Consider the following 27281-nt stretch of genomic DNA (forward strand, 5'->3'; position numbering starts at 1 on the left):
TCTGGGGGCAATAAAGTCACAGGAAACTTTTGCAAATGTTTCCAGTTCAGGCCTAGAGAGTCATTGATTTTAATTTATATCACCTAAAGTTCTGTGCCAGCTGTTGTCAGTCTGGAAGGAAGAGGATATTCTTCACTCCTGGAATTTTCTCGAGTGCTCAGAGGGAACCAAAAGAACAGGAAGTCTGACCTGAAGGCAACCTGAATTTCTTTGGCCTGCTGCATTTTACTCACCTGCTGAGTAAGGGGCAGAAATTGTATGCAATAGTACTCCGAAAGTGCTCAAAAAACACAGGCTGAGTTTATGGTGTTCTGTATAGAGGAGGGTCTTTCCATAGAAACCTGTTTCTGAGAGTGTTTCAGAAGATATGCCACAAAAACCCAGTTATTCATTATAATGTGGGAAGGCTGAGTTTCCTTGCCATAGACTTTAAATAAATAATGTTATAGAGTGAGATACAAAGAGATAGAAAGGGAGGGAAATAAGAGAAAGAAAGATTTTTAAAAAGAAAAGAGAAAGAAATAAAACTTTAGATTGGTTGAAAAATGTATAATTTACTTCACACTTTTCAGCTAACGGACGCACCTTTTGAATTGTGTTCTACCCAGGTGAATATTGAAATAATTATGCACTTCCTAAGCACACATTGGCTACAAATGATTCCTGTTATTCTTTGACAATTCCTTTGTAACTGTTCAATACCTGGCACCCAACAGATCTGCCGCCAGTGTTCTTAAAACTTGACTTTACACTGTCCTTACTGTCAATGGGTTCAGTCCTCCCACTCTCCTGTTCTCAGGCTCTCCTCAACTAGCATAAGTCCTAGTTAGGCCACATGTCCAAAGAGTAAAGTCTCCTTCCACTCAAATTAACTATGAGAAAGCAAGCAGTCTGGTTAAGCCCTCAGGGAGTCCAGCAGAGTGGAGAATTACTCCTGTCTCAGTTCATTGTAATGAATAATAAAGAGATACTTACATGTGATTTTTGGTAAATTATTCATCTTGTGCACTGAAGAATCAGGGCAGTAATACGTAAGGGAGAGTTCTGGTGCATCTGGGTTCTTATAAATACTCAATCTAAAGCATTTCCAAAGACCCATCTCCTCCCCTCATTAAGGACTAAAGCAGTCAGGGATTTTGGAAAGAAGAGGCTTAAATCAGGCACTTCCATCTCTCTCTAGGCTCTGTGTGTGCAGCTGCCCATAAGCTGAAGCTGTTTATAACATATTTGTTATTTTATTGTAGCGCCAGAGTCACTCGAAGCCACCTGAGGAGCTCAGCAAGACCTCCACTTTGCTTTCTGCAGCCATCCTCAGGAGGTAATTAGAGAGTGAGAATTGTTTCCAAACCAATAAAGCTCCTCCAGGACCCTCCACCTACTGCATTTACAGTAGGCTTGATCCCTCTCTGACGGTAGACACGACACATCCTGAAGGAGACAACATACTTCTGGTTCTTCATTGCTTCCTATTAGATTCAGTGTCACTGTTATTCCTTCATGCTTAGGATGACATACGGAGACATTCTGAAAACCCTCATCAAGAGTTCCACCCTCTCTCATGTGCCAGGGTAAATGAACATGGGGAGTGAGAGAGTCTGGGGTCTTAGATCTCATTCCTTCAAGATCCAAGAGATTTTATTTTTTTAGGCCTTCACTTGTCAAGTTTTAGAAAATAAAAAGTCCTAATTAGTATTTGTCCTGTTGATACTTATAATCATTCATACCTATAAACAAAAAGGTTACTGTTATACATTTTAAAGTTTACATTTTGCACAATCACTTGCTTTTATTCCCCTGTAAGTGGTGCCATTCTTCCTTACACTAGAAACAGTTAAGTGTTTTACTCACACTTTTGGCTTGTTCTTAGAGAATATGGACAAGGTTAAGAACTGAGGCTCCTAAAACAAAACAAAACAAAACATGGTAATAGATGAAGATGATGATGATGATGATGATAGAAATGAAACTGTGGAGCTTATAGGGAGAAACAGACCAAAGAGAGATAGGGGTGGATGGGACATCAGACATCTGAAAATTTCTATTTGACTGTTCTTAGAACCAAAAGAAGAAACCAACCAAGAGTAATCTGTAAGCACAAGAATCTGAGCAAAAGTTCTAGATGCCCCGCTGAATAAGAGGCAATATTTAGCCAATCAACTAAATCAAGGCTTATGAATTCCATTTGTGCTCCAGTTTGGCTAGGAACAATAAGAGGAGGCCTGTCTGAAAGGGGGAGGTGTTCTTCAGAGGTTCAGAGAGAAACCAAATTCTGTTATGGGCATTGGGTATTGGGAACTATGGATCAGACAGAAAGGAACATTTGTTTCTAACCATTTAGAACTCTATAGGGAGAATTTTTCCATCCATATTTTCTCACCTTGCTATGATTTGTGGAAACAGCAATCTTAACTTTTCCCAGAAGCAGAGTTGAGGCCAAAAACTAAATAGTAAGTACACAATTTGAACCCAAATCCTTGCAATTCTGTAAAGCTGTACTCTATCCCTTTCACTCACCACTCTTTCTCTCTCTCTGTTTCTCTCTTTTTGTCTCTCTCTGTCTCTCACTCCCCCACCTCCCACCCCTTGGCTCTCTTTCTCCCACTAGCAATTTATTCTAAGGCATTTCTTTATCTATACTGCTTATGTTCTACCCTTTTCCAATTGACTGGTATTATAAAAATCTATATGGTAAGCATACAGGCAGTATATGGGTGAAGAGACTTCTTCAAAGTGTTTAGATAAAGCAGACAAGCTCTGACAAAGCTAGAAAATAAACCAGGCCGGGAGGTTTTCCCTTGAAGGAACCTAATTAAGAACAAAGGCAAATGTACATTAACATTCTCCTCAAGGCATCATATTCACCTCTGAAGACATTTTATTGTTGTAAATACAAAAGACAAACCTTAGTGTTAGAGCTAAGAGGGGAAGCAGAAACACAGATAGATAAAAGAGGCTTATAATTTTGCTGTGGGTGGAAGGGCCATCTAGGGAACAGAAATTCAAAAGCATCTGAAACAAGAAGCATTTAAATTTTCAAGAAGCTAAGCCAGGCCCAACAGATGGCCTGGGAGGAAACCTGGCATCATCATTCAAAGCTGAACTTTTTTTAGCAGGGGGATAGCCCCAGTGAATAATCATATTTATTTTGTTTTGTATATTTTACATGGAAAGTAGGCCGGTTTAAGTTGTTGATCTCTTGACAAAGAGGAAACGTTACCCCAAATCTATGTGGGGTGTCACCCCAAATCCAGGGTGGAGTGGTCCATGTCTTATAAAATTAAGTTAATTTCAAAGACTATTTTAGTAACTTTAAGGGGTGATAATGTCACATTTTTATTAAAGTTTATTAAATTCTTAAAATCATAATACTTCTAAGTAAAAATTTTTTACTTTATATAAATGATTCAGAAAGCTTATGAAAGAAGTTTATTAAACTGACAAGGAGTTTATTCTGATGTGGGTAGCTGAGTTTTTGGGAGACCTTATACTAAGTTGTAATCCACCTCTCTAATGCCCACCCACTAGTCCTAGCTCTTCCTCTTATAAAACAAATAAATCCAGTTTGTCCTCCCTATGGTAATCCTTCATGAAGATGAATAAAATTACATTATCCACTCTAAAGTATCTCGTTTTTAAGTTAAGCTTCTCTAGTAAGCATTTTTAAATAAGCTACTATTCATATATTCCTTCCTATGTGTAGTTGAAAGCAATACGCTCTAAGAAGAGAGGCCAGGCTTAAAAGGTGAGTCATATTAGAAAGCATCTAGAAGGTGTAGTTTAGTGATTTAATTTTTGCTACACCCAGAATATGACTGAATATGTACATGTGCTTCATGCCAATGTTCTACATACACATACACACATATAAATAATGTATACCTCTAGTTGTACCCCATCCCCCAATATATTTTGTTGTGTAGTTAAGTACATTCTGGATAAAATGGATGCTTAAACACTTCCATTTAACATTGTATGAAAGATTGTAGCCACAGCAATTATGCAAGAAAATTATATAAAAGGCATCCAGATTGAAAAGGAAGAAATAAAATGATCTCTCTGCAGATGACATAATCTTATATATAGAAAATTCTAAGAAAGCCCCTAAAATCTATTAGAATGAATAAACAAGTTCAGTCAGATTTCAGAATATAACATAAATATAGAAAAATCAGTTGCATTTTTATACACTAGCAATAAAATAACTGAAAATAAAATTAATAAAACAATTCTATTTATGTTAGCACAATAAGGAATAAAATATGTTAAACTAAATTTGATAAAAGACGTATAAAACTTACACTCTAAAACCTAAAATGTTGTTGAAACAAAGTCCTACATATATGGAAAGACATCCAATGTTCATAGATTGAAAGGTTGGATATTATTAAGATGGCATTATTCTCCAAATTGATCTACAGATTCAATTAAATCTCTTTCAAAATTATATCTACCTTCTTTTCAGAAATTAGCAAGCTGTTCCTTAAATTCATATGGAGATTCAAGAGATCTAAAATAGTCAAAAAATCTTAGAAAAAGGAGGAAAAAGAGAATTCTCTCTTCTCAATTTCAAAACTTACTGCAAAGCTATGATAATCAAGGCAGTGTAATACTGGCATAAAGATAAATGTTTAGATCAATGAAATAGAATTGAAAAGTCAGACATAAATTGCACATCTATAGTCAATTGATTTTTGACAAGAATGTCAAGACAACTAAGTGGGGGAAAGAACAGTTTTTCAGTAGTGATGGAACAACTGGATATCCATATGCATTGAATAAAACTGGGCCTCTACCCCATGTCATTCACAAAAATTAACTCAAAATGGATCAAAGGCCTAAATGTAAGAGTTAGAGTTATACAACTCTTAGAAGAAAACATAGGTGTAACCCTTTATCAGATGGATCATTGTTGAATATCTTCTATTTAGTAGGTTGTCACTTCGTTTGTTGAAGATTTCCTTTTCTGTGCAAAACCTTTTTAGATTAATACAGTCCATTTGTTATTTTTTCTTTTGTTTTGCCTTACCCAAGTGGATAAAGAAGATGTGGTACATATACACAATTGAATATTACTTGGCCATAAAACAGAATGAAATCTTGCCATTTACGGCAACTTGGGTGGACCTAGAGGTCATTATGATAAGTGAAATAAGTCAGGTAAAGAAAGAAAAATATCATATGATTTCACTTTATGTGTAATCTAAAAAACAAAACAAACATACGAACAAACAAGAGACAAACTCATGATACAGAGAATATTTTTATGGTTGCCAGATGAGATGGGGGTTAGGAGGATGGTTGAAAAGAAGGGATTAGGATATACAAATTGCTATTTATAAAATCAGTCGCGGGATATAAAGTACAGCATAGTCAGTACTATTGTAATGACTATGTGTGGTGTAAGAAGGGCATTAGATTTATCAGGGCGATCACTTTGTAAGTTATATAAATGTCTAATCACTACATTATGTATCTAAAACTAATATTATATGTCAACTGTAATTGAAAAAATGAAAAAAAAAAAGAAAAGATAGGTATAAAACTTTTTGACTTTGGATTAGGCAATGGTCTTTTAGATGCCAAAAGCACAAGCAACAAATAAAAAAGTAGGTAAATTGCACTTCATTAAAATTAAACAACAAAAAAAAGATTTGTACTTCAAAGAACACAACCAAGAAAGTCAAAAGAAAATCCACAGCATATAAAAAATATTGCAAATCATGTATCTGCTAAGTGGCTTGTTTCCAGAATATATGGGAACTCAACAAAAAAGACAGACGACCCCATTTTTAAAATGATTCGAATAGACATTTCTCCAAAAAAGATATATTAATAAGCAATAGGCCCATGAAAAGAAGCCGAACATCATTAGTCATCAGAGAAATGCAAATAAAAACCATAATGAGATGTCATTTTATACCCAATAGAGGATCTATAATTTAGAAAAAAAAGAAAAAGAAAAAGTAAATAGGAAGCATTGGTGAGGTTGTGGAACAATTGGAGTTCTCATGCATCTCTGGTGGGGATGTAAAATGAGGCAGCTGTTTTGGAAAATAGCATGGCAGTTCCCCAGAAGCTTAAACATAAATTAACATATGACCCAGCAACACCAATAGGCATATGCCCAAGGGAAATGAAAACGTCTGTCCACGTAGAAAGTGGCACATGAATGTTCACATAGCATCACTCATTATGGAGAAAAAGCGGAAACAACTTCAATTGAATGCATTATTTTTCAGTCATAAAAAGAATGAAGTCCTGATACCTGCTCTCATATGGGTGAACTTTGAAAGCATTAGGCTAAGTGAGAGAAGCCAGTCTCAAAAGACCACCTATCATATGACTTAACTCATATAAAATGCTCAGAATAAGCAAATCTATAGAGACAGAAAACCATTTATTGGTTTCCTATGATTAGTAGGGAAGATTAGGTAAATTGAGATTGACTGCTAATAGATATGGTGTTAATCGGGGGAGGTAATGAAAATGTTCTGAAATTGTATACGTAGTTGCACAATTCTGCGAATATATATTTCAATAAAGCTATTATTTAAAAAGGAGGGGGGGGTCATATTTAAGCCATGAAGGAGGGTATTCTTGAAAGAAGTATCCTCATTGCTCTTTTAATGTGGTCTTTAGGTAACCAAAGTTTATGTTACTACTGTGAACTTCTGAGTCTCAGGTGATGTTTATCCCAAGAACTGTTTGGGGATGCAGGGGTGGGGGTAGGAGGTAATATGCATCCAAAGAAAGATTTCTTTTAGAAAATATAACACTAGAAACAACTTTATCTCAATTTCCTCTTCTTTTAATTTTTCTTTTCTTTTGTGAATTCAAAAGAAAACCCATATAAACCCATATGTATTTAGAAATGTGCTCGAGTCTATGAACTGCAATAGCTGTGGTAAATTTGGAGAGCTATGGACTATGCTGGGGGATCCCTGGAGCTGCACAGCCATGGTCAAACCGCCACTCAATGGACCCACCTCTTGCCCACCCGCTTAGGGCTGGGATCCAAATGCTCTACCACCAAGCTAATACCACCTTAGTGTAGGCCTCTCTCATTAACCCACATCCTCTCAGGTAGCTTGTTTATTTTAGTAATGACCTTCTCTGGCCAATTATCTGTATTACCAAGTGTAAAGGACTGATACTAATAGGCAGAATTTCTTCCCAAATAGGAGAAAAATTAGCCCCTTGGCAAGGTGTTCAAAGATCTTTTACCATGTAGGCAGTGGCTCCCTTTACTCACATAAATATAGGCCTGACCCACCTCCCTCAGAACCAAAGAAGAAAAATTTCAGGTTCAGGAACCTTAAAGAGACAAGGGCCTTGGCTCTAAGTGCAGTCAAGTGAGAAGATGCATGGAGGAGGGACCTGGGGCAACAGCTGCCTTGCTACCATGGCTGTAATTGTAACGATTTTTCATTCTTAAATGCTAATTTTGAAGTTTTCTAAGGAATTATTTTACTTAGTGTCAACGATACAGATAACACTGTTGATAAGCTCTTTATATTCCAATAGCGAAACTGGTCAGTTTCTGCTCTGGGGCCTATTAGCCAGGCCCCCACTTGAATCACTCTGGCAGTGTATGCCTGGCTTCATTAATGGCATTGACAAGCTGCCCCCACCAGGAGGATTCTGCAGCAGACACTGTCTGCTTTTTCTTATATGCTGCTCTGTTTCTTCCTTCTCCATGCCTAGTGGCCTCTGCTCTCAGGTAAGCATTGGGCCAGCCTGGCATTTGTGAAGGCAGAGCATCATCACAACTGCTGAGAACTTCCCCAGCTGCCAGGATTCCATCAGCTAGGAATGTCTGGCTGTCCTTCGGTTCTTCTCTGAGGGACAAGGCAACCAGAAGAGAGTGAGGCCAAATGATTCATGTTTTGATGCTGAAGGACTTGCCCTCCAAGTCTCATTTTTCTGGTAGTTCTTTCTATCTAAGCTGACAGAGTCACTAACAAAGAAGATGGCAAGACCCCAGGGTCTCACGTTACCCAGAGGAAGGGGCTGCAAGGAGAAAGAACTCCAAAATACCTTTATGATCCATAGCATACCATCTTTTTTTTTTTTTTTTTTTAACATTTGTAAGGTTAAAAAAAGAGAGCAGTCTCTTTAAAACACTTGCTAAATAAGAAGTAGAATTTGAGTCAAGAGAAAGCAATCAGCTTTGGGATACTAATGAAGAACCTGCATATTGAGAATGTGTGTTCAGAGCCAAGGTCTTACTATGCGATTGTGCTCACAGAGCCATAAAAAGGTATTAAGGAGGTAATTAACGTTTCCTCAAGAGAATAACCAGGAGGAGAAGTGAACTTTCTGGTCCAGGACCTATGTAAAGAACCTAAATCACCTATAAGTAAAAGTTGATCTCTCTCCAATAAGATCTCCTTCCCATTCTCAACATAGCAAATGCTAGATATTAATTTCTGTTCTATAAGCCCTTACAATGAGTGGACCTCAATCACTCTGTGCCCTAGAGGGCCTATTCTTCTGCATGGTGGGGGCCATTGACCTCTTCCTCTTTGCAGGGGCTACACCACCTTCACAAACATTCCCCATCAGACAGACTGGGAGCAGAGGCAAAATAGTGTCTTCAATGTCACACAGAGGAACTAAGCCTCAAACTCATGTATTCTGATTCTAGATATGTTATTCTTATTAGTTTAATACACAACTTAGATCTAAGTAGTTGAAAGAGTTTTTATTTACATTATGCTATGTTTAATTAGGTATTGAATGACTGATAAGAAAAAGTTGATAGGTATGGCATTTTCTTAAAAGAAAAAGTCTGTTGGTTTGATTTTTTTTTTCAAACTTAAGAGGGTTTACCTCTGTGAAAATAAAGCTTTCATAACCGGAAAACATAGGTCACTGAGAGTCACAAAACCTAGTGTCAAGTGCAAGACCTGCTAAGTATCACATGTATGACTTTGGATAAATTAAATAGCTTCATAGAACTTCAACTTCCTCATCTTTAAAAGTGTGATGACTCCATTTTGGACACATTGTGAGAATAAAAGTAGGAGTTTGTTAAAGAAGCTTATAAACCATAATTCGTGAATGCAATTTGTCCTTTACTATGGCTTGATATTCTTGGTATTTTCACTTCATCTTTAGGATGCATATCACATCGTCTCCCAGAATGATATTAAACACATTTGTGCCAATTCATGGATCAGGTTAGCTAGCTGTCTCTGTGAAAATATGGAGCAGATCTCTGAGGAGTCTTGGACAAGTGACTTTGGGCAAGTCACACTGTTTGAAAGAATGGAACTGTATTATACCATATCTAAGATCCATCACAGCTTTATTAGCCAATGTTTCTAAGTACTATTTACAGGTACTTCATAATTTTGTCTCCCTGAGTTTTCCCTTTCTGAATGTTCCTCTTGAATTCAGTACAGAATTTAGTACTAGTACTAAACCTTTTTAATATTCTGTTATTATATTTCCATAAGATTTAGTTAAATAGCAAATAATATAATGCTGTTTATCACTATTTTTAAAAATCACTTTTGTAAATATGTGTTAGCAGCTATACAATGCAGAACAGAAAGCTATAACTGAGAGATTAAAAGTAAAGAACTTAGCATACCTGTCAGTGAATATGTAAATTAGTAGAGGAGATCAACTGTTTAATACTGATGATAATAAAAATTATTAGCTATTGTCATTGTTTAATCACTTAGAATGCATGCCAGAAACTGAATTCAGATCCTGTACATGCATTCTCTCAACATTTGTGAGATAGGTGGATTAATTCCCATTTTACACATTAGTAACATGAGTCTCAGACAGGTCAAATAGTGTTGCCCCAGGTCATATAGTTAGTAAGTGGTATACCTAGTTTGACTATAAAACTCATCCTTTTATTCCTAATTCATGTTACATCTCATGTCTTTAATATAAAGCAGGATATATTGACACACAAGAAGATAAAGCCATTTCCACAGGAGACAAAGATATTAAATCTAAATTAAATTTATTTTTTGCCTTCTATGAACTGTAATTTATATTTTTCCACCTCAATAGAATTAAAAGTCCCTAGTCCTGTTATGAAAATAAAGATTATACTTATAAAGCCAGTGGAGTCATTAATTTAACAAATATGTCTTGAGTGCCTATTATGTGATAGACATGATCTATGTATGCACAGAAAAACAGAGGTGAAGAATGAGAAAAAATCTTTGTTTTGTGAAGATTTGCTGTTGGTGTGTATTTTATCAAAAACCAACCAACACACAGACAAATAAATAACTTTATGGTCACTCTCATAGGATGATGAATGTCTCTCCCGGGTTGATTTTCTTCACTTGAATTTCTCATTTGTCTTAAAGTTATAGGGGAAAAAAAATAACAGTTTGAGCTCAAAAGTTATACAGCTATTAGATGGAACTTTTAGATTAGTGTTTTTGGCTTAGACTTGCTCAAAAAAAAAAAAAAGAAATCATAATGAGGTTTCATTTTGGCCCACCATCTCCACACCGGTCATCTATTGCAATAGATGAGAACAAAATTTCTCTTTTCAGTTTTTGTGGTCATTGAAATGGCTTTTAAATACTTCTGAATGGCATCAGTCTTAGTTGAATTCAGAAATACATATAACATTTCCCCCCTTGCTTCTTTGACAGACTTTTAAAATTAGTCAACTTTGAGAGATTTGCTTTGGTTTTCTGAGTTCTTTGAAGATGAATCAGAAAGCTGCTTCATCAAATTTAAAGTCTAGACTTTAGTACTTTCTAACCTACATTTCCCCCAGTTCTATCATTTTTCTTGACACACCCGGTCATGACATCCTGGTTTGGAGTCACTGCTCCCTGTGGTGTAAGTTTCTCTTAGACAAGCTGCAAGAAACTACAAAGAAGAAGACAAATGTTTCAAAATGAAATGTAGCAACCATCCTCTTTGAGAAGAAAACATTAATTACATTTTGAAAGAGTTATAATTGGATTTTACTTCTAGCTTTTTTTTATAGTTATTCTAGCTATGGAGTTAACATACTCCCAACATCTTTTATTCAGACAGTTTGAGAAAAGGAAGAAAGATTTATTTGTAATTATCAGAAATAAACACAGTTCCTGCAAAATAAACACAAAGGAGCAGAACCTGGCTTGGATCCCACCTCGTTAAAGATGCAAATTAGGAACAGACCATTGAAATGGGAAGTTTCACTAATCCTTTCTCAACAATGTAAATCATTAAATTAGCCTGGGGTTCAATGACATCTGCAGCGTGTAACTGGGGTTTTATACAAGGGATCCCAAAAGGAGCAGCAACTTCCTTTGGGCCTCTATCATTGTTCTAGTTGGTATTTATTTTGAGTCATGGGCATAAAGCATGTTCACTTAATGCCTATTTCCGCTTGCTGTCATTTTATTGTCTACCTAACCTATAGAGCTGTCCATTCCTTGATGCTGGGCCATCTGTGATCTCTCTCCAAACCTTCTGGTCTATTTCTGGTTGATCAGCATCAGACTGTCCTTCAGGTGCTGGTCCCAGGTTCCCTGAAGCAGATGTGTGTGGATTATCAATTTTAACTCAGACTATGCAACTAGCCTTTGGGGAACATAGCAATTTCAAATACAACACTGAATATGAAGACAGAAATAACAATGCCTTGCATTGGAAAATGGAATTTTCACAATGATCTTCTCTAGGTTTTCTCAGCCATGACTAACTAAATCGAGGGAGGTCTGATCTGTCTTCACCAAAAGAACTACTGAGGAAGATGGAGAAGAACACAGTGGGGTCTATCAAAACTAACTTATTAACTTGCAAATGATGCACGCTGATGGATTTCATTGGCCAAATAATTACCTCTCCAATCCTCAAATCCCTACGCCAAATGTGAAGATGTTCTAAAACACCAAACTATGCAAATGATTTCAGTTTGTGGCCAGAACGTGGATTCTCTAGAACAAAAGTGGAGATTCCTCTTACTATTCCAATTCCTTTGCTAGTGTAAACACTTCAATAGGAGCATCTTTGTTCCTATGCTCTGGTCTCTCATAAGCTGTCCATTTATCCCAAATTTCTAAAACTGTTAAAAGTTTATGTTTGTGTCACTATGTATTTTGTTTTCTCATAGTAATGTTTTAGATGTCCTAATCTAGACACATTACTCATAAGTCCATCAGTAATATTTCCTTCCCAGTCAATACTCATTTTCAGAGGGAAACACTCCTTGAAGGAGATTAGTCAAAAAGGCGGTTGTGCAGATAATCAGATGATTTGCTGACTGCTCTGCAGGAAAACAGATAGCCATTCTGAATATTTGTAGTATTTTTAATACTACTCAGTTACTCCCCAAGATACTTCTCACTAGTAGAAGCCTATATTTCATTTTCAACAGTCATACAAATATTGTAGGTTCATTGGGCAGAAATTATAACAATTTCTATTTTAAATAGAATCTACTATAAATGTAGGCACATGATAAAAACTAATTAATAAGAAGAATGGCAATGCTCTTAGAAAATTATTTTACTGTCTCATATGTATCACCATTAGGAATTTTTCTTTCTCACTGTGAGACCAAATTTTACTTGATTTGGCTTTATCCCATTAAGGTTAATTTTGCCATACTAAGCATGGACTTCATTTCCCAATCTATGTAGTTCTTATAAACTGCTCTGCCTTAAGCTACATACATAGATTTTTTTTTTTTTTACATCTAGATAGCAAGAAGTATTGTAGCATTGATTTGTGATTTGAGATCTCTGACACAAATTCTATGTTCTTTAACAAAACTTAAACTACAGCCTTTCTTCAGCACAGAAAACTATTATTTTTTTTTTTTAATTTCTCTCTTTTCTATTCTTTCCTTTTTAATCTCTCAAATACTCAGGGAATTAAAAGCCGAACTCATATTTAAATGAGTTTCTCCCATCTTAATCTCACCATTTAATGTCATATCATAGTGTTTTCCATCTGAAAGCAACTCTCCTGTTTGTCACAAAATCAACTTCCAAATTGAAGTACTAAGTACCAAGTATTTAGCAAGTGATTTGGTTCTTGTAATATCTTCAGTCTAATTTACATCAGTCACATTCTTTTGCATGCAACCGCTTCCATTCTCTCTGAAAAGCAGAGGGCTAGACTTTTTTAAGTTAAATGTTTGATATAAAACAGATATTCTACTAATTTGCTTTGCAAATTGAGCTCTCTGTGATTTAATGTGATTTAATGTGTAATGCATTCTAAGAGACTTTAAAAATCTATAGATAACTTGCTGTGCCATTCACACAAAGACACTTAACCATTCTGGTTTTCATTTTTCCTAGCTTGGAAATGGTAATTCTACAACCTATTTCTTTAGTAGAGAGAAAGTTTGTAAGGATTCTTAAAAAAGAAATTTGAAAATGTTGTCCCGTGGGGATAAAGAACATATATAATAATTATTATTATTGATTTTCTGTTGAGCAATCATACGATTTTTTCCCCATTACTTTTGTCAAAAGCTAAACTTAAAATAATCCTCCAGTATACAACATAAACTTTCTACAAAGAAGAAACAACATAAACTTTCTACACAGAAGAAAAGTGAATGGATAAGCATACTTTTCTTTGCTCATTTTCTTCGATCAGGCAGTAAATGATGAAATGAGAGAACGAGACCACTGAACTGGTGGCTGCGATATAGTCCTGACTTTACCAAAAACTAGATGTGCATCCTCGGGAATTAAAGAGCTTTTCTGGGCCTCACTTATCCCATCTGAAATATCAGGGTATTAGATGCAAGAATCGCCAAGACCTTTTGAAATAGTAGCTATAATTTAGAATTTGTCTTTATAACCTCTTTCAAGGAACAATACTATATTTAATGCAGCTTGAAAATAATGATATCACTATTTTAGATGGATTTGGTACTGGATAACCTTATATTAAGTTGAAACAGGCTTCATTTTTAGCACATGAACATATTGTCTAATAGATTTGAATTGTAAAAAAAGAGATCCTTTTTGTCTATCTGAGAAACAATGTATTAGTAAAATGAGTTCCCTGTTCTTTGTACTCCTGAGCTGTCTCATGGATTATATGTGACACGCAATAAATCCTAACACTGCTTTTTCACTCTTAAAGTAGGTCTCCATAATTATTTTTAATACATGTTTTGGTCTATTTTCAGAATATACAAGGAAAGCACTCAATAAAGTCATTTAAATTTCGAAGGGTAATTTGACTGTTACATTAGGATTTTCACTGGATTATGTAGTGAGGTCTCCTCACTAGGAATAAGCCCCTCCATTTTTCCTTATTGATTTGAAATAATAGTTTATAAAGAGCCAAGACAGTTCAAATTCTGTGGTCAACAGCAATGCTTTTGCTTGTTTGTTTGTTTGTTTTATTTTTCCAGAAGGGTAGGGCAAAGACTCTCTGCATACTGACACAATTGTGATTCAAGAACCCATTCCCAGCGAAGGTATTGAAAGAGAAAATACATGTGACCATCCTTATTCATTGGTTCAAATGTAGACTTGGAGTCAGGGATGGCTCAGGAGAAAACTTCCTTAGCTATATTTTTGACTGAGATGGTGAATTTCAAAAATAATAATAATAATAATAATATTTAACAACCAGATTCTGAAGGGCAGTAAGGAGGTGCCATGGGTCACGAAAAGCAGAATTGCATAGAATTCAAGAACACAGTCAATGGAGTTAGTACACCTGAATTCACAGCCAGCTTGGTCATTTACTTCCTTTTGAGATCTTGTGTGAGTTGCTGAACCTTAAAAGAAATTCTATCTCATGAGATAAGTTACATAAAATGTATCAATGGATTGGGTCATTTTCCTTTTGCCAAGCTAACTTTATAAAGTTAAGAGAGAATAAAATGTGCAGAATTTGGTCTATGGCCATGCCACCTTGAACATGCCTGATCTTGTCTAATCTCAGAAGCTAAGCAGGGTCAGGCCTGGTTAGTACTTGGATGGGAAACCACCTAGGAATACCAGGTGCTGTAGGTGTAAAAAAGAAAATGTGCAAAATACCTTCAGTTAACACATTCAGGGAAAAAAGTTATGGGAGTATTCATATCTAATGCTGAGAAAAAATGACATTTGACAGGTATATAGACAGAAGCAGAATATCAAACAAATTTCATTGACCCTATATGAGACAAACAACGAATCACACTGGCCCAGGCCTCAGTATATCAATCAAAATGTAGGGTTCAACTTCACTTAAGCCTGTGGTCCTCAAACTTCAGTGTGTATGAGAATCATCTGGAGGGTCTATTAAAAGATCACTGGGTTCCACTCCCAGAGTTTCTGGATCAATAGGACTGGAGTGGGGCCAAAGGACTAGCATTTCTAACAAGTTTCCAGGTAATGCTGATGCTGCTGGCATAAGAAGCACATTTTGAGGACCCGTGGTTTAGACAATACATTGAAATCTCTCAGTGTCTATTAGTGTAATAACATCAGTATAGGAGGGTGTTAGAGGAAAGTTCAGAGGAAGCTCTTTGCTTGGAATAATTGGCTTACTTCTTCCTCTTTGAATATCAGTGTTTAAGGCTGAAAGGAGGAAAATGTAGTAGTTGGTGTGCCAAGCCATTCTTTTATCCTTCTACTGAAAATGCATGGATCTCTTCAACGATTCAATGAAATATTATGGGTGCATGCATGTTTGATTTTGTGTGTGTGTGTGTGTGTGTGTGATTCTGGGTTAGAGCACAGATGAAGAGAGACCAGGGCCATAGCATTGGCAGATCGATAGTCTAGCTTCGCTTCAAGCCTAACCAACAGAATTTTGGACTATGATGTAAGACTTAGCTGGAAAGCAACTGTTAGTTTAAAACAAAATGTCCTAGGAAATTATAAGACCTCCACGTAGAAAATTGTATGTGTATTAGAATAACATGGGAAAGAGGCATTACAGAACCTTTAAGTTTGATTCATTCTCTCATCGGAGCACTAATAAGATCAAACATTTACATAGAACTCACTAAGTGGCAGACACTGAACTATGCATGCCTCATAACAACCTTGAGATATATCTTATCCGAATCCCCACTTAAATAGAAAGAAACTGAGGCACAGATAATTTTTTTACAGTTAAGATCATTTTATATGTTAGATGATGTATACTTGATGAAAAACATTTAAATATATGAAATACAAATGAATAAATAAATAATAGACCAGCATGCATTCAATGGCAAGAAGATATTTCACTTATGGATAAATACCTCCTGGTTTTCCCTTCTCCAGCCAGAACTGCTAGTGAGGCTGCTGGGACAATTTAAAACTAGGTGGAAGTCCTTGTGAAAATGGTCTGTTGGTTTTCAGAGGATTCTCCAAGTTCTCTTTGCATTGTGTCTACCTCTGCGTTATTTCTCCTAGCAACTAACTCCATTTCCTTTCCCAGCAGGATGGGTTCTAAATTGTCACAGAGCTTACATAAAGTGCATCTTTAAAATGTAGGATAACAGTTATTGAACATCTCCTCACATGTCTGGTGGCTGGCCCAGCCATCCCAATGACAACACCTGGTGCATTCTCATGGGGCATTTCAAGCATTTGTGCCAATAATTTATATTTTTTATCTTGTTATCAAATCAGAGGCTGTTACATGGAGAATAAAGGCCCATGCCCATCCAGTGTCATTACCAAGTCTAATGAACATCTGATTATTTTCACGATTTAAATGTTCATCTACTCAGTATGAGAAGGAAAAAAAAAAATTAAACCAATTCCCTCTTTTCTCCCAGAGATACATTTTTGTTTTTGTGACCAGCCTAGGGTGCTATTTCAGAGTGGGCTGAGGAATCTAAGCTCCAGTTGACAGTATTGATAGATTTGAAGGTGTTGATTAAGGGACATGATATGGCAAAATATCCTCCTGCTTGCAACCTAGTGTTTGCAGAATCATAAGCTTGCAGAACACGTGCTTCAATCAGCTGGCTGTGTAAGAATTCAATCAGTGTTAATCTAACACAATGTAGCACCTGCTCCCCAACTGATTTCTAGTGTTCTTCAATCAAAAGCAGCAGAAGAAAAGCATCATTTATTGCAAGCAATGTTAGCAGACCTGAAAATTCAAGAACCTGAAGTTCAATAGGAAGATCAAGTTCGCCTTTTGCTCCTCTTTCTTGTTGAGATGCTATAGAAAGAGTAAGCTGTTGTTCACAAAGAATGTAGAAGAAGCTTTGGCATGTCCAGCAATACATTTACTCCCTATAAAATGAGTTTAGCAATTAAGTGCTTGTAATTAACATTCATTGCTATTCTGCTCTTGCATTTATAGGATCAGCCATATTTTGGGGGCTTGGCTGGTTTTCCTCTAAGCTACAGCATAGAGCACAAAGGACAGATGAAACTAGTAAGCTATATTAAAAAGGGCTCGACCATGTTACCCTCCTATTCAGGCTCAGACTGAGAGCCAGCTGGCCTCTTTACTGGAAAATTAATAAACTATCCACCCAAAGGAGGTACTTTCAGTGCCATAGGAAAGAAATCACAGAAACATAATCACGCTTACATTTTAAGCTTCCTGAAGGCAAGGACTGGTAAGTCTTGTTCACGACTTCATCTTGAATGGTTAGAATGGATCCTGGCTCATAATAGGTGCTCCATAAGTGTTTACTGAATGGATAATTAAACAAAGCAGACATCTCCAACATTTACGTGCAAAGATGTCTTCTATTACACGAGTTCATACCAAATTTTTTTTAAAAATTCTATTAATTATTGATTTGAAGTTGACCATGGATCAACTTTCTTCATTGAGTTTAAAGGTCCCATCAAATGGAAATAATATATTTTCCTAAAGCAAACACTTATTAACAATGTATTCTGCCCTTTGCAATTTAAACCCTTAACTTGATAGTGCAATTCATAATATTTGACTTCAGATAGAAAATCTGTGACTCTTATGAGTAATGGAGAATCACTGAAGAATGTCTTCTGTCCCCAGCTCTTTGCCTAGAAGGATTATTTTATAGCAGGTTGAATTCTTGACTAATTATCTTCAAAACAGTTGGACTACTGGATAAACTCTATCTTAATGCACAGTACAAGAGCAAATAAAGATAATTAAACTTTGATTTCAGACCAGGCTGACAAAGGGAGTGAGTGGGGAGACTGTTAAAAATAGAAGGCAGGAGGAGATAGCATAAGAATAGTTACTCCTTAAAATCCATCATCAGAACCAAGAAAAGTATAACTTATTGCTAATATTCTGCAACTTATTTTGATAAATTTTTATTTTAATTCAATTATTTAGTTTGCTTTGGGGAACACCTAATCAATTCCTCTGGGTCTCTAAATGGTTTAAAAAAAATTATTAAAAAAAAAAAAAAAAAAACAAAACTTGATTTCATCAGAAATATGCAGCTAACAGAATTAGCACCTAAACTTCCTGTGGGCAAAAGTAACAACATCTTCCAAACATAGAATATACACAAAAAGGAAAACTTAGCTGAAAGATAATAAAACCATATTCATGGGAAGTGTCATGAAGCATTCTTGCCAAATGCAAAATCTGTAAATTACCTGGGTAAGCAATCAGCTTCAAATTATAATTGCCAATTTGAGAAAATTTCACCAACAATTAAGAAAAATCAAATAACCCATTTGAGAAAGTAGAGTGGTGACAGGACACCACCTTTTCCTTCTTGTTAAGGCTTACTACAATTTGTTTTTATTTTCCTTTAGAAATTAAGATTCCATTCTCTTTTATTGGGCTAGAAATAATCAAAGGCCTGCAGAGAGGGAGGCAGACACATCTGAAGAGTCGTCTCTGAGTTATTTGGTTCCAGCATGAAAATAGGAGTCATATGAGTCTGTATGGAAATTGTCTTGACCCAATAATAAGAATCTTAAACTTTAACAGCAAAGCCTATATGATGCATTATCCTAGCCTATCATACCAGATTAGTTCCACAAATTAAACTACAAACTAGACTCACTTGTAGAATGGTTGCAAGAGTTTGTTCCTACATTTGAATTTGTTCCAAGAACTTCCCACAGCTCTGTCACTTGTAGTAATGGACCTTGGTGAGATCATTTAAACTCTTTGGAGTTCAAATTCCCTCTCCAATAAAACAAGGTTCCTTTCACGTTTTAAAATTTATTTGTTTTTCTATAAATATTTAATGAGTACCTGTTATGTGCCAGATAGGGTGCTAAGTAAAGAAGATATAAAATTAAGCAAAACCTATATGCTAGATACTGATAATAGTTTTCCAATATCCTTTCTTCCTTTCTTCCTTACTAAAAGAATCCCAGTGTTGCTCAAAGTGGCTTTCCTAGGCTTTCTTTTCTAGTCAGAGATGATAATATGACTCATTTCTGTCCAATGAGAAATAGATAGAAGTTGGCCAAGGAATATTGGCATTTTTACTGATTTTATCTGAATTTTATATAAATTTTACTTTTCAGATCCAAATGCTGCCATTCTCTCCTTCCTTCCTTATTTTTGTTCTGGTCTGGAGTGAAAATAAAGGTTGGATTTGGAGCAGGCATCTTGAGATCAGGAAATGATGAGTTAGAATAAAAACCATAGACTATAGGTGACATAGAGAAAAAAAGACAATATCTGAGATATTAGTAACATAAAAAAGCCTCTTCCTAGCTTTGTAAAGTACACCTTTATAATCCTTTATTGAGAAGAATTAACTCCTATTTGGTTTGGCCACATTATTCAGGTTTTGTTACTAGCAGGCAAATACAACCTCAGCTGAGGCAATGTGTCTTTTCTCTGACATGCTGACAGGATTACAGCTACATATACAAATCAACTAAGATGAAATGTGGTAAAAGTTATGAAAAATATAGAGAAAAACAATAATTGAAAGAGATTAAAAAAGAGAGAGACAGAAAAATAGATTGTTCTTTGGAAGCACAGCACCTTGGCACTTTGCCTGTCCTTTCTGGGTGTGGTAGATAAGAAAATTTTTCTGAAATATGCTATGTGATCCATAAAGGATGAATACTGCTAATGTGGTGAAGAAGAGGGAAGTAAAGATATGGTGTGTTCTAAATTAAAATATAATAATCAAAAGTGAAATGGCATGAGTATAACTATGAAATCATGCAGTTCAAAATATGCCATGGATGATGGACTGGGGAAAGGAAGAGGTAAGTGAATTTGAACTGATAAGAGCTTATATAACACACTAAAAAGTGTGGGCTTTATTTTGCAGGACATAGTGAGATACTAAAGGATTTTCATTAGAGGACTGAATAACTTCATTAGTAGTGTTACATGGGAAAAAGTACTTGGCAAGTTTGTGTGCACAGTATATTTAATTAATGACACATAAAATGAGGGAAATCTATTTCTTGGGCAAGCTAGGAAAACCTAAACCAGGAGTTTCTGGATTGAGGTGATCTCACTAAGTACACGCATTGGCTACTTCTCCTTCCTGACACTTCATTAAGATGATAGTAAAGGGGGAAAAAAATGAAAGGAATAATCACAAAATATCAAAGAGAATAGGGGAGGAATCATAAACAGATCAAGAATTTCAATAAACTTCTGAAAGCGTAGAGAAAGATGAGCATACAGTAGAAGTAGCCACATCATACATGGGTGCTCTAGCAAGGATATGAGCTTGTTGAGCTAAATTCCAGAGTGGCTCAAGATTGAAGTTATGGAAGGCAGAAAGTGGGACTGAAAACAGAGGAATAAACTGTTCACCCACAAAGCAATTATTGTTCCCCAAGCCTTTCCTTTATATCCTCACACATATGGAATACAGACAGCCCAGACAAATGGTTTCTCTTCAAATAATAATAATAATAATAATAATAATAATAATAATAAACATATTACTAAGAAGTTTGTCATATTCTGGCATTTGGGAATACCTAACACTAAAGGTCAGTTCCATATCTGTAATAACAAATGTGCGACCTGCTGGTAAATAAATTTAATCACATACAGCACCTAGAACTTTCAATTCATAGGTGAAACCCAATGTGAAAAGAGATTTACATTTCCAATGGCAGAGAAAACTCACAGAAAACTGCAGTATCAGTCCAGTTCTTCATAAATACGTATGTCCAGTTAAGTATAAGGGGGAAAAAAGTCGAACACATTGTATATTCCTTGCTAGAGGCCATCACGTGATCCTATTCCAAGTCTTTCTCTCACCCTAAACAAAAGTGGATGTAAAAGCAGTAGTAGTTAAGAGCGACAGTCCCAGAAGTCTCGGTTCTCTTCCCCTGTGCCAGGCACAGGTGCCCCTTCCCGCATTTTAGAGTGATTTTTTTCATGCTACTCCCTCACCTTCTCCCTAGGTGTTAAAAATGGTATCTTCTGAAGAAAATAAGAGAGTTGTACTTGAAGAGGCCAGCAGAAGTCGACTTGCTAATTAAGAGGTAAAAGATATAAATATAACATAGCAAAATTCCATTATACAAGTTCCTCATGACATGCCCTGGAAGCCCCCACTTTAATTCTGCATAGCTTTAGCACTGCTCCTCCCTCGCAGAGTCCTCTGAATGAAGTGCACAATTTTGGGGTGCCTGACCATGGTATACTGGCAGTGTATTCATGCAACTGAATGAGTTCATCTAATTAGGGGTTTATTTGTTTGAGTTGTACATGAATATACCAAATTACATTATCAGATCATAGTCTGCTTCTGATTTATTCCTTCTTTGTTCTTCAAGGCTTTGTACATCTAAGCAATTAACCTCTCAAAGAGCTGGAGAACACATAATTATCCTCATTTGTCTAAACGTCGCCAAGATGGCCGCCTTTCAATTAACCTTCTGGGGATGGAAGAAAGTTGGAGTGATATAGTGATCATTTTTAACCTTACTGTATGCTTTTTTAATGTAATTTAATTGAAATAGCCAGATGATAAAATAGTCAGATACTGTTTCCACAGGTAAAAGGATCAAACGGGTTTTGAGGGAGAGATGACTGGAAAGTTGACAGAGCTAATGGAACAGATGATGCATTGCATCAGAGAGAACTTAGTCACAGCAATCTATGGGACTGTATCAATGATCTTCAGAGCCAAGGCCCATTGGAATCCCAGAACCAGATGGCAACAAACACATATGCTCTAGCCTTTCATTAGCTCCAGCTGACTGTGGGAGACCAAAGAATAAATGATATTATTGCTCAAGAAGAGAAATTAAGAGGATGAAAGAAGCTAACTGTTATTGAAAACCTAGTATCTGCCAGCATTCTGCTAGGCACTTTAGGTACAAGATCTCACATAATAAATTTGTACATGAATATATCAAATGATATCTCCCTAGTCACTCCGAACTGATGAGAACAAAAATAGGGCACACAGACGAGGACTTCTTGTATAGCTACATTATTGCTTTATTCAGGGATATGGCTGAGAAATAGTTTAAAGGGATATTGTTTTAATCAATATGCAGAATTGTTTAACAAAGCGAGATTAATTGCCCTAATAAAGCCATCTGTAACATTTCTTATATGTCATTTCCTAATATATACTATAAGTGTGTATGTATCTTTCAAATCTGATATGTACAAACATATTGCACACTAAATAATGATGATTCAAATTGTATTCAATTCTGAGTAGTGCTTTCAAAGAGAAACATTAATAAATACTCGTGTTTCTTGAAATCATGTTATAGAAGGAATCATAAAATAACTAGAGATGTTGAACCTGAACTTCATCTTAGGGCAGGTATGACAGGTCTCTTCAAATAGAAGAAGGGCTGTCATGTAACAGAGAAAGAAGACTTAATTCAGAAGAAATAAGCAAAGCCAATAGATAGAATTTCAAGGATGACAGAAACTGCCAATTTATATTTAGCCAAAATTTAACTATTGAGATGTACCATGTTGGAATGTGCTCTTATTTTGAGACACTATTATTTATAGTGTGCTTCTGTGACGGTGAATATTAAAGTGGGAGCTAAATGAACTTTTATGCAAGAAATACTGAAAAACAGATTTCTATGCTGAATGGGTAGACTGAAGAACTTCTCCAGTTCCTTCTGACTCTTGTTATATGACCTCCAGTCTTCATGATCACAAAGGCTAATAATTTCACTTAGAGAAATTAACATTTTGTTTTCCTGAACACACCACCTTTCTACTCTCTGTAGTCCAAAACCCCTAAATAGAGTGGGATTACTGTAGTTGCACAGCAGTATCAAGAAAAATTTAAAAAATCTTAAAAATCATAGCACTTCCATATGTACAGATTTTTCTATGTAGGATATAATTTGGGATGCTAAAATAATCATTGTTATTTTCTTATACTGAGCTGCAATCAAAGGACAACATTAACTGTTAACTAAAGAATGAAAATCAGACACAGTAGGTAATGGAGGTAAAAGTCACCTAGATCTCTCTTTCTCATTAGTGTTATTGGGGTACAATTGATTTACCCAGACTCCAACAATAGAAAGGGTCAGAGAAGATAAATATATTTTTTGCTCCTTGGGAAACATTGAAAGTTCATTAATTGGAAAATAAAGCGAAACTAGAAAATTTTCTCAGTGAGTTTGAATAAGGCAGCTCCAGATAGCTCTAAAAATTAGACACAATCGTAATAATTTTTCTTACACAAACAATATGGTAACCAATATCACAATATATTTTAAAAAGTAAAGAAGATAACACTTTAACACAACAATATTTTTTCCTGAATGCTCATTCCATATTGAGCATATTTTAATGAAATGGCCATCTGTCCTTTGACTTGAGTTTCTTATTTTTAGCGTCATGGGTCATATAGTTTTACTTTTCTTCAAATAAAAATGGTAGGTGTTTAGGAAACATAAAGGGAAACTCACTAGTTGTCACTTCCTTCTCTAGAATTTTCTGGCAAGCTGTGCTCTAACCTCCTGCAGTGATATTCATCAATAATGTACAGCTGATAACCCCTTGTCTCTACCTGCATTTGTGGAGCACCTTTCACTTGTCTGATGGAAACAGGTCAGCAGCCAGTGTGGTTTGTGAAAAAGGGTAAAGCCTTTCCAGCAGGAATTCTTTTTTTTTTTCATATTTTTTAAAAAGCTTTTTATTTTTGAAGTAATTTTAGGTATATAGAAGAGTTGCAAAGATAATACAGAGAATTCTTGTAAACCTTTCACTTAACATCTTCTAAAACCTTGGTACAATAATCAAAACTAAGACACTAACTTTAGTAAAATACTACTAACTAAAGTACAGATTGTACTCACATTTTCCCAGTTTTTCCACTGATGTCTAGGACTACGTCGACCCTTCCACACCGCATTTAGTTGTCATGTCTTCTAAGTCTCCTCTAATCTGTGACAGTACCTGTGGTCTTTCCCTGTCTTTTACAACTTTGACTATGGACAGTGATGGTTAGGTATTTTGTAGAATGTACCTAAACTTGGGTCTGTCTGACATTTTCTCATGATTGGATGCTAACGAGCTTCATTACATCATATCAGAGGGAATAGAGAATACACCCGGCATTACTTGTGATGTCAGCTTTAGTCACTTGGTAAAGTGATATCTGTCGTTTCTCCACTGTAAAGTCACAATTTTTCCCTTTCCACACTATTAATTAGAGGACAGTAACCGAGTCCATCTCATACTCCAAGGGAGGGGATTAGGCTCCACTACTTGGAGAGAAGAATAGCAAAATATTATGATTTGTTAAAAACAACACGATGACTAATATACATCGGGGAGAGATACATTGAGGCTATGGGGAGATCTTTTATCTCCTTATAGTTTTGCCCACTAATTTGAGCTTTCATCAGTGAACCCTGCCTCAAGCAGGCATTGTTTGTAATACAAGTTTACTTTAATGGGATACATGGACACATTTAAAATAAATTACCATGCAACATTATCTCAATTAAGAAAGAAATGGTAGTGTTTACTAAATATTTCTGAATAACCAGTAATTTCAGAAATATTTCCCACCTGTAACCTAGGACACAATAGACATATTGTCATGGTTCTCCAGCTCTGGTATACATTGGTGTCATATATGAAGTTTGCTAAAAATGAGGAGGCCAAAGCCACAAATATTTTTGTAGAACATGAACTTCATGTAGAACAAATTTAAGCGGATTAGAATTTGATGTAGACCAAAAGAGTAAGAAACAGTTGTCTATTAAGTCCACTGTTTTGTTTGTTTGTTTGTTTGTTTCAATTAAAAAACTAATCAATGACAAAGTATAAAATAGTATAATATTTACAGTAGAGGGTTTATGGTATTAACTTGGATACAAATATCTTGAAGGTGGAAGTTGTCCCATCACTAAAATAATCAATCAGTAAAATACCTATACTATGATCAATGTGTTGGCATTCGTTATAAGAGAAATATGAAGATATGTAAGACTTGGGTCTGACAGAAGTCGTTCATTGTCTGGTCAGAATGAAAAAACAGTTAGTTCGTTAACTACTTAGTAGTTGTCTAAGAGCCAATATTGGGACTGACTCTAAAAGTAATTGAAGAACCAGAAAATGAGAAGTGAAGGGGGGCTAAAGAAATTATGAGAGGCTTCATGAAGGAAGCACAATTAAAGATAGCTTTTAAATGTTGAAGAGTGTGGAGAGGAGACAGAAGCTGAGGAAAGAAGAGTGTGAGGGAAATGTCCAAGGCTTAATCAACACCAAAGACAGAGAGGTGAGTAGATGAATGAGACCTGCTTGGGAGGACATTGAAGGCCATATAATAAAATCTGGACTTGATGTATCAAAGGGATAGCCTGATGATAGGGGTCTTTTAGGAAAACCAATCCATCATTTATTGCTTTTATCTCTCAACATATCCACAAACATTTTTCTGCAGAAAGAGGTACTTAATTAACATTAATGATAAACTGATGTGAAGCCTCAAAAGAATCTCAAAATATGAAAAAAAAAAAAAAAAAAGTAGGAGGAAAGAACTCCAAAGAATGACACAGAAATAGGACAAATACAAGAAAGCACACTTGAATAATAGATAAAACTGCCCAAAACATGTAATGGGGTGTTGATTCCTGCATATGAGTATTAGGTAGGGTTTTAGAACTGACACAAATTTATAAATCAACTTAAAATAAATTATCTGGTTTTGATTCTAACATTAGCCCCTTAAACTGGATATTATGTTCATTTTACATTTTATGAAATTTAGGCTCAGAGAATGTTAGTAACTTGCCCAGGAAAACAGAGCAACAATTGGTAGAGTCTTTTGAGGTGACATCCTGTAGGAATCATAAACCACCTAGCATCACTGTGTGTGTGTGTGTGTGTGTGTACATGTGTGTGTGTGTGACACATATAGTATATATTATACATGTGAACATTTATGCCATGCATATGGTATATACAGTTGACCCTTGAGCAGTGTGGAGGTTAGGGGTGCAGACTACAACATGGTCAAAAATCCAAGTATAACTTTCGGCTCCTCAAAAACTTAATTACTAACAGCCTACTGTTGACCAAAAGCCTTGCCATTAACAAAAACAGTTGATTAACACATATTTTCTTTGTCATATGTGTTATATAATGTATTGTTATAATAAAATAAAGTAAGAGAACTGTGATTAAGAAAAATAATAAGAAAGAGAAAGCATAGTTACAGTATTGAAATATCCACATATAGGTGGATCCACACAATTCCAGCCTGTGTTGTTCAGGGTCAGCTGTTCAAGTTCACAAACAAAGCAATCTTCCCTTCTTGTTCCTATTCCTTCCATGTCACCTCTCTTTTAAAATAACAAAAGACATATATGTAAGGAATATCTTATACGATGAATATTCTACCAAAATATCAACAACAGTCTGCCTTAAATATATGAATTTGTTCTAGCCCTCACAATTGGCAGAGCCTATTTGAAAAAAATCTGGAAGAATTACTTAATTTTTAATGTATCTCCCCTTTGTATTTCCTCCCTCTTAAAGCTCTTGTCCCATAAGGTGGTGGCAGGGAGCTATTCTTGGAGAGGAGGGAAGGGTTAGCAGTGCAGCTGTGTCTTGCAGAAATGTACCTTAGAAAATGAATGGGATGTTGTTTGCAATTGATTTTGTAGAGGAGAATGGGAAGATGAATATAATTAGCGGAACTGCAGGCTACTCAGAGCTTCAGCCTGGCTTTCTCAAAACCCATAAGTGTTCCACAGGTGCCCCCACCTGTCCCCCCCATCCCTCCTCCCCAACAAGTGGTCAGACACGAGCTTGCCTGTCTCCATGGAAAGAATGAAGGTCACCACTTAATAAAGCTCCCCTTTGGTGGAAGAGCTGTCATCGTGAAATTGTCTGTATTTATTTCAATAAAAGAAAGGTTTGGTTGCGATAGTGTCTGACACTGGGCACAGTCTTTTCCCTCTTTCAAGCTGTATAGTCTAATAAATATG

The 27281-nt window shown here is 35.8% G+C and overlaps 1 protein-coding gene and 1 pseudogene across 12 annotated transcripts in view; one reads left to right on the forward strand and one right to left on the reverse strand.

Annotated features, from left to right (window-relative positions):
* OPCML (opioid binding protein/cell adhesion molecule like) overlaps positions 1-27281 on the reverse strand; it is a 477723-nt gene that overhangs the window by 238828 nt on the left and 211614 nt on the right. The gene's annotated exons all lie outside the window — the stretch shown is intronic.
* Positions 14851-14969, forward strand: LOC120615688 (uncharacterized; annotated as a pseudogene).

The sequence above is a fragment of the Pteropus medius genome, unplaced genomic scaffold (genome assembly GCF_902729225.1).
Source record: "Pteropus medius unplaced genomic scaffold, Ma_sr-lr_union100, whole genome shotgun sequence".
NCBI classification, from domain to species: domain Eukaryota; kingdom Metazoa; phylum Chordata; class Mammalia; order Chiroptera; family Pteropodidae; genus Pteropus; species Pteropus medius.